Source organism: Corvus hawaiiensis, chromosome 3 (assembly GCF_020740725.1).
Source record: "Corvus hawaiiensis isolate bCorHaw1 chromosome 3, bCorHaw1.pri.cur, whole genome shotgun sequence".
In the NCBI taxonomy this organism is placed as follows: domain Eukaryota; kingdom Metazoa; phylum Chordata; class Aves; order Passeriformes; family Corvidae; genus Corvus; species Corvus hawaiiensis.
The window spans coordinates 73,086,695-73,095,169 of NC_063215.1; the positions used below are offsets into that span (position 1 = coordinate 73,086,695).

Consider the following 8,475-nt stretch of genomic DNA (forward strand, 5'->3'; position numbering starts at 1 on the left):
ATATATTTAACTGAAATAGCCAATTAAACTAAGATTGCTTTGATTTAAGTGAAAATTAAGACAAGCGGCAGTACCCAGGATAAGACTGATCAGGATTATTTGTGAACTCCCAGGCACATTTCTGTTGGAAGAGCCAAAATTCTGCACCACGTGCTTATTCTGGCTCTCAATTTTTTTTTTTTTTCTGGCATTAAACCACCTGTTGGAAGACAAACTGTGCCTTATCCAGCATAAAGGCAGCCAGCACACTTGTCAACAATTTCTGAACAAATGGAAGCATGCACTTGTACAGGATCAGCACTTTGCACCAGGAAGCCACCGTGTTTGTGATATTTCGTTGGAAGCCATAAAGCCAGATTTTTTTCTTCTATCAGTAGCTCACGTGTGCAATGCCTTAACTAAAATGGTTTAACCTCGGCCCTTTGATTACAGCAGCATAACCCCTTCCCACAGGCCAGTCCTCAGCTTTGGGTTAGTCATTGCTTTTGGTTTACACATAGGAATTGTATTTGATGCGGGAGCAGATAAGCAATGCATCTGCTCAGTCATATTTCCCCAGCGTCTCTCCCTTTGTTCTTTTGCCTTTTATCTGCTGAGTTCTCTCTGCAGAGATCCCTGCCCTTGCCCTGCCGCTTTTCCCTTATTTTCTAAGCTTGCCCTTGCCCGCCTCTGCTTCTGCAGGAAAACAACCAGCCACTCGCATTTAGCAATGCCCTCGCTATTTACTGATGTCAGTTCCCCCGCTCAGAATTAATTTCCCCTTTGTTTGCCTTAGCTAGAAAGGGCTGTGAAATTTGCAACAGCTTCTCCCTAAATGAGAATAGGGAAGAGAGAAACTCTGCATCCCTGCACGTGGCAGCGCCGGTCATCCCACGCCGCTCCCTTCCCTGCCCGCAGCTCTCCCACACTCGAGGTAGGGGTGTGCGATGGGGCGTGCTGTGCATGCTGAGTCACCGCCTGGGGTTAACACACCGGCCTTGCTACAGCAAAGACCCATTAGTGGAACAAAAGCGATGCTGACAGTTCCCAGTGCACAGCTCACGCTGATTAAAGGCCAGCTTGTGTCTCCGGGGGAGGAGGGCAAGAAGGGTGCCCGGGGCAGCCGCAGCGCTGACTCAGCCAGAATTGCCCCCCTCAGCCCTTCTGTGGGTGCACGGAAGCTTCCTTGGCACCTGTGCCAGTTCTACAGCATGTAGGTCTGGTGCCTTCAGGAGCAGCCCCAGGATGGGCTGGAGCTGGACAAGACGAGGCAGGCAGGGAAAGAGATGCTCCTGCCCATGCTGTGCACAGCAGGTGTCCCAGCTGGGACACATTTGCTTGCTGGAGTAGTCTGCAAAAGAAGTTGCTATAGGCATGAATATTTAAATTTCCTTCCAATGGGTATCAAGCCAAATTCCACATCTCAGTTCCAGAGTGAATCAGGATGATCAGACACGCTGCTTCACAGAACAGAAATGTAGAGGTGAGACCAAATGCCAATGCCTTCCTCCAGAGGGGACGGAGTGCCTGGCCACTGCAGATGTGGTGCTATTCTAGCTACTAATTCAGCAGAAAGGGAGGAGGAATCATAGCCCTGCAGGCTATTGGGTTTTTTTCATCTTTGCTTGGAGGGCTTACCTGGCAAAGCTGTTCCCTAGGGTCAGCAAGTTAGTGAACAGTGTCTGTTGAACAGACAACCTGTGACTCTTTTGCAAAGCTCCTCTGCTGGGTGAACATGACTTGTCTCTGTGAAATACTGCTATTCCCTTGGGAATATGTGCTCTGAGAATGGGACAGGAAAGAAAGAGGCAGCTAGACCTTCCCACCTTCTGGGATCTGCTTTAAAAAGGGCAGGGAAGTGTGTTTAAATTTTCTTTTCTTTTTCTCTGGGCCAGCTAGACTGGTCCTGGGCCCTAGATGGATGGCACTGTATGCCTGGGTAGGGCATCCTGGGATAAGTATCCCAGTGCGGTCCTCCAGCATTGCCCAGCACCTCGCTCCCCCCTGGCAGGACTGCACTGCTGCAGCTGGTCTCTTCAGGTGCATTGCACCAGTGCTGGCTTTCCAGAGCAGCCTTCCCCAAGCCACAGTTTGCTTTGGTTGTGCCCCAGCTCGGCAGCCCTGCAGCAGGCAGCAGAAGCGTGACGTGCAGACAGGCTTCAGCAAGCCGTGCCTGACACTAGATCCAATGCCTGGAGAAAAATGTCCTAATCCTGCCAGGTTTGCTCCTTACTGGCACCCACGTGAGCTAATCCTTCCCAGTGTGTACCCAACCCTCCCGTTTCCTTCCCTGGGAAAGCTGTCAGCCTTCTTACCTGGCAGCATTGCACTGGGCGGCGGAGCTGCCACCCATGGGGAGACCGGGAGCCACCCCTGCCATGACCTGGGCTTCCAGGCTGCAGAGACGGGCCAGCACCGGGGGCTGCCCTGGCTCACACCTCAGCGGCTTCCTCTGCAAACCTAACAGACGCTCACAGCAAAGAAATAGAAACCAAACCAGAAAAATGAGGCATCTGCAGAAATGCTTTATTGGTGGACTGTTGCTGGGTACTGCTGGTTCTGTTGGGGCTCCCTGTTCCTGTCGGGATCTACCTTTGCTGCTGTTTGCAGCCTCCTCAAGCTGCCTCTCCAGCACGAAAGCACACAGCGATCACGGCGGTGATCCCTGGGGATATTACTGCACGATGGGAAAAGCAGCTGCAACAGTGGTTGGGTGTGATGCTGAAGAAGTCATCTTCCTACTGTGTCCTTAATACAAATACTCTTATGGAAAATGAATCAGCCCTCTTTGGGCTTTTTTCCAGAGGCCCTTCTGACTAATTTTGTCCAAAACAGCCAGGCTGACCCTGCACAGTAGTGTGACGGTGGCAGACAGGACCTGCTCACGTTTGGGTGGAGGCAGGGAAAAACTGTTTTGCAGGCCTGCCCAAAAAATCCTCAGGCTGACTCTGCCAAAACCCACACCAAACATATGGTAAATGAAATCGCTGGCAGGGAGCTGGCTTGGACGGCAGGAGTGTTTCAGCACTGTGGACTGCTTGTTAGCTGGCCTGCATTGTATTTATGCTGCTTTAAGCAGCTCCATATTTAAGGAAGAGAAGGCAAAGGAGAGGGCAGTGCCAATTTTTTGGGTGTACTTTTGATGCCTCTCCATGCACATTACTTTTCTGACGATGTTAGTATGGTCACAGTGCTTGTCCCATCCTGTGGTTAAGAGCATACCAGCATCACAGAAGGTTTCACCTCCTCATATGGCAACAGTCTCCTGTAGAAAAGCAGACAGAAGGGTTTTTCTCTCTTGGAACAGGGACTCTGCCTATTTCACCATATGAATGTCCTGTACATTTCATGGAGCTGATGAAATCACGTACAGATGGGATCCATCTTAACAAAGGCTCTTATTCACAGGGCAGGTTTCTCTGTGGCATATCTTGGGCCGTATCCCAGCTTGCACAGCCATATCAACCAAATGCATCCACAGAGCCAGGCAAATTTCTGAGAGGATACCAGATGCAGAGATGCTGTGCACCTGCTGCTGTGAGCAGCATGACTTACTTGAGCAGCGGTTTGGCCCCTCTGGAAATCTGAGCCTTGGAGTCATGGCAATAAACACACCATTCCTCACATGACAGCCTTTAAAAGGATTCAGGTACCAGATACCATTTCCAGGATGCTGCCAGGTGCTGTGGAGAAAGCATGGCAGAGCAGCAAGACCATAAGAAAGAGGTGCCTGATGTGTTCTGAAATTTGACAGACTGCCATAACAACAGCTTTGGTGGCTACAGCTACTAAAGGAGGATGGAAATAGAGCAGACAAATAGCAGCTCCTTTTCTTGAGTCTGGGGTGTCATTTTTCCTCCTGGAGCTAGAGTGATGGAGTGCCAGGGGCAGAGCTCAGCTCCACCTTCATGGGCAGTTTACCACCACCCTTTGCATGCTGTGGCTTGGAGCTCACCCATTCCCCAGCCGTACCCCATCTCTTAGCTTCTCCTATCTCTCTGCAGGCTATGGAATCCTGACTATTGCACTGGCAAGGGGCCTTTTCAAGAGAAAGCAGGGGGACAGACACTTCAGAGCTGCTGTCCTGCTCCTGACTCCATGGGCACACCTTTCTGGGGCTGAGTGATCATCTAAGTCAACGGAATGACCAAATCCCACATAATCTGTTTGTTCAATAACCCGATCTGGACAAGGAAAATCAAAGTTTTAGAGCAAACTTTTGGGCACAATCCAGCCCAAACATGCATCAATAAACCCTTCCCCCTGCTTTTCCTTTCTTGATGTGCATTCAGCACTCAGCAGTACCTTAGAAACATCTCACTATCTGCCTATGCTCAAAAGGACAAAAAACAACAACAAAAGGAAATATATAGAGGGATGACTTAAGAGAGTTTGGAAATTGCTTCCCATACGAAACACTCCTTTAGTCACAGGCACAAAAAAACATCAAAATTCCCTGCCTCTAATGTAAACAACAGAAAGAAAAAGTCATCTGGAAGGACAAGATGATTCATACTGAGGACCTGACTCGTAATATTCATCTGTGTTGAAATTGCCTCTGCAAGATGACTGCATGTGAAAGCAGCACCAGCGAAATCCCAGCTTCTGCCACGAGAAGTATCATTAGCGGCGAAGTGGTGTGGTGAGACTCCAGTGGCACAACCCTTGCTCGGGTGAGTAATCGTGAGCCATCCGACCAGTCCCAGCTAAAACAGCACTGTCATTCAGGTAAAACTGCTTTACGTAAGGGCACCTGCAGCAGACTGGAGCACGCTCAGGCTTTGCAGCCCTCTTCAACTGCAAAATAGAAGGGTTTTTTCTTGGCCTTGCAAAAATTCCTGCTGAGGGCTTCCTTATAAAGATGCTGCTCAAGCTGAATGCTTGAGGAAGACTGGAAAATTTGGCCAGTCTTTTCCTTTATGTTAATTGCCCTGAGCCAAGCAGTAACAGGGCAAAAAAGGCCATGCTGACTTTATGCATTGTTAGGAGATACCTTCCCCTGCACATTTGAATCTGTTTACTTAATCTTCCAGGCCTTTACCCATGAATATTAAATTCCTTGATCACTATGCATTAGGAGTCATCTTCACACCATCTGTTTGTATTTGTCATCTAACCCTTGTAAATAATAAAATGTACTTTTTGTTCTCAAGTTCATGGATCCTAGCAGGAGAGCAATTACTGTTGAGGAAAAGTACTGTGTGAAACTACTGGCAGTGACAGGACTCTTCTTTAGCCCCCCATCTTGCCTCTATACAGTAATTAAATGAAGGCCAGGATCTGGCCCAAAGAGCGATGCTTAGCTTCCATGGTTTCTTTGAAGGGCCAGAAGAGATGATGGAGGGCTCTACATCTCTGAAAGTGATGCAGGCACTCTTGCCTATGCTTCTAAAAGAAGGCAATGTCAGAAGAGAAGGCTGCACTTCAGGGGAGCAGCCTTTCTGAGAGGCATGCCAACAAGAACTGGCTGCTCTGCTCAGGCAAAAATGTAACTGGGGTTGGCAGGAATGGCTGTGGCTGTTTAACGGGGTGGCCTGGGTAGCTGGCCTGGGCAAATTTCCGAAGAGGTACTGGCAGGGAAGAAACATCTGAGGAAGAAACAGGTAAATGAGCAGATACACAGTGTTTCTCTCACACCTGGGAGTGCCATTAAAGCAGTGAAATTGTCACCCATCAGCTGAGAGGTAAAGTTCAGAGAAGGCTAGGCAAATATCAAGGGAAACAGTGATAAAGTGCAGTTGTTACAATATGAAATTAATCCTTAGAGGGAGCCCTGCCTGAAAATGTGATTAGATCATGCAATGAGAACAGCCTTGACACACATTACCAAGGTTCAATTTCAACTTTATCAGCACAGATAAATGTGTGCATCCCTAGGACAGCAGACCCATGAGTAAGAAAAAACATGTGTCATGGTTGAAGACCTCTGTGGACAACAAAAGCTGGCTGGTGAGCACACCTCATGGGCACAGTGCCTTGGGGAGCCAGTCAGAGACATACTTTGCAGCACACTCACGATGATTTACATCCCCTAAGGATTTGTCTCTCTGTGCTCCTATAAATTATCCTATACGCCAGGCAACTATCAATAAGCACTCAAATTGTTACCGTCTAGTTAAAACCTAATGTAGTTGGTTAAAGAAGGGATCATTTAGGAGATTAAATGGAATCATATTATTTTTATCTGACATGTTGGTAGCAACAAATTTAGGCAAGAGAATGGTTGTCAAATATTTGTTTAACTGGAAGAGTTATCTGGGCTTGGACAAGATACCACTTGCCACTGTGCTCAGCCTTGCAAACATCCCACACCAGGAGGTTACCAATTAAGTGAAAGACAATATAACTTGTTAATTGTTAGAGCATTATGACCTTAGACTTTGCCCAGGTATTTAATAACACCATCTGCTGTCTAGGTCTGCAATACTATTATTTTTACATGAGGATTACTCTTCTTTCTCCACAAAAAAGGTTGCAATAACAGTGCTAAATGAGAGCAGAGCAGCATGGTATTTAAACCCAACTGTCCAGGTAAAGTATACAGGAGGTACAGCTCACCCAAAATATCCCAGATGCATTGTCTTGAAGCTGGAAATCTTGATGTGCTGGAGGCTGAGGGCTTGTGATCCAGCCTTGTGGACTGCACTTGGGAAAAACCTTGTCTTGCCTGAGAACAAGCTGAGAGTGAAATGCACTCTGGTGCAGGCTGCCAGTCACTTTGCTCTTTCCGTCACTGTTGCTGTTTCCTTCACCAAAACAACAGCAATGGTCCAAAGGCCACCATTTGGGAATCACTGTGCCTTCAGATCTTTTTCTCTTTGATAACATGTTTTTAAAGCATGTGCATTTAACATCAAATAATCACATTTATCAGGTTTTCCAATCCTCTTCTTGCTGATAGTGATGTGATTTTTTGCTTTGGCTTCTTAGGGAATTTAGGGGAGGGAAGAAAAGAGTGAATTTCTCTCAGCTGGTGTCTTCTGGCCGGTGTTTCCATGGGATTTCATGTAAAGCCATTCCCAGTGCACTGGAAACCTGAACCTACTGGATTCGGTGACAAAAGTCCTAACAACTGAGATGAGCCAGTTTCTCACTCTGGAATGTTGTAATTTTTGTGCAAATAGTCTTTTCCTCCAAATAAAGAGAAGCTGAAACCTGGTAGCTGGTGAGCTGCCAGATGAAGGAGGAAGCATTAGAGGTGTGAACACCAAAGTGCTCCAAAAAACAAGGCCAAGAGAAAGAGCCCAGAGTATACTTTAAATTTAAAAGTGCACATTTGTAATGTTTTGGGTTTTTTAAATGTTTTTATTTTGCTTACTGCTTATTGGTGTATGTTTGAGGAATAAAACAATCATGAATCCTCCACACTCCCCAGCTTAATTCCTATATGAGACCTAGGAGGTGGAAAGCTTTACTTGGCACTCTGTTGCAAGAAAGAGGTCAAATATGAAACTGAACATATGAATGTAATTAGGAGGGTATGTAAAATATGGGGGCTGGATGTCTTAACAGTGTCCGAAGCAGGCATGTCTTGACATGCCATTGGTTGAAAAGGATTTTAAGTATTCCAGTCTGTCGGACAGTGTATCTGATTACATCTGAAAAGAGTTTCTTAGTCTTTTGCTCATACGATTTTTCTCATATTTCAAGTGGAGAAGTTTGATTCTGAAAGCCTAGTGTGCAGAAACATTCACATCTTTTTGAGGTATGTGAAACAATATCTTTTTATTATCAATACTAGTTCTGGAAGAAGATGTGAAAAAGTCCAGATTCTTCCCACTTGCCCTGTATCCATTCTGAGGCAAAGAAAGTTCTAAGGACATTTATGTATGCTACCTGGAGATGCATATAGCAGACTGTGATGGGATTTTTTATCAATTTGTAAACAGAGAAACTGGTATTTTCATATCATATACAGTTGAGTAGAATTTCTTGCTGTTATTTCACAAATTACAAAGGAATAGCTAAAATCTGTGCCAAAAGTATGCACAAAAATCTATCTCTACTCTTTGCCTGTGATTTACATTTTCTTTTAAACCTTTCCAAGTGAAGCAGTAGGCAAAACCCCCGGCAACTAGAAGCATGTGCAAGGATGCAGAAAGCTTTAGAATATGTTTCCACACCCTGCTGACCTATTCATCAAAAAGTCTGCCAAAACACGTAACTCTTAGTCTAAAACAAAATTCACAAGAAAGGGGCTCTCTTGCATTAACCTACTTCTTTCCAGGTTGTGTGTGACTGCAGGATCTCCCAGAGGAAGAGGAGCTGAGCCCATTATGTGACTTTCCTGTCCTCCTTAGGAGTTTTCCCAGCTCCTTGGCATAGGGGGACACTGGCAGGAGTGACCCTCCTTCAGCTCTGATGGTGGGCCAGGCTGGGACTCTGAGCTAAGCCAAGCAGAGGCAGGAGTGAGCTGTCAGCTGCAGGACTGCTTGACCTCACGTTAAGCGGTGCAGTGCATCATCACCTCAGGCCAAATGCCACTCTAGTGAAAAT

General features: G+C 46.4%; 1 long non-coding RNA gene across 1 annotated transcript; it reads left to right on the plus strand.

Moving 5' to 3' along the window:
* Positions 1 to 845: 845 nt before the first annotated feature.
* On the plus strand, positions 846 to 7,346 carry LOC125324082. The gene is made up of 2 exons (XR_007202794.1): positions 846 to 913; positions 3,984 to 7,346. It is a non-coding gene; the product is annotated as an uncharacterized LOC125324082 (long non-coding RNA).
* The last annotated feature ends 1,129 nt before the right edge of the window (positions 7,347 to 8,475 follow it).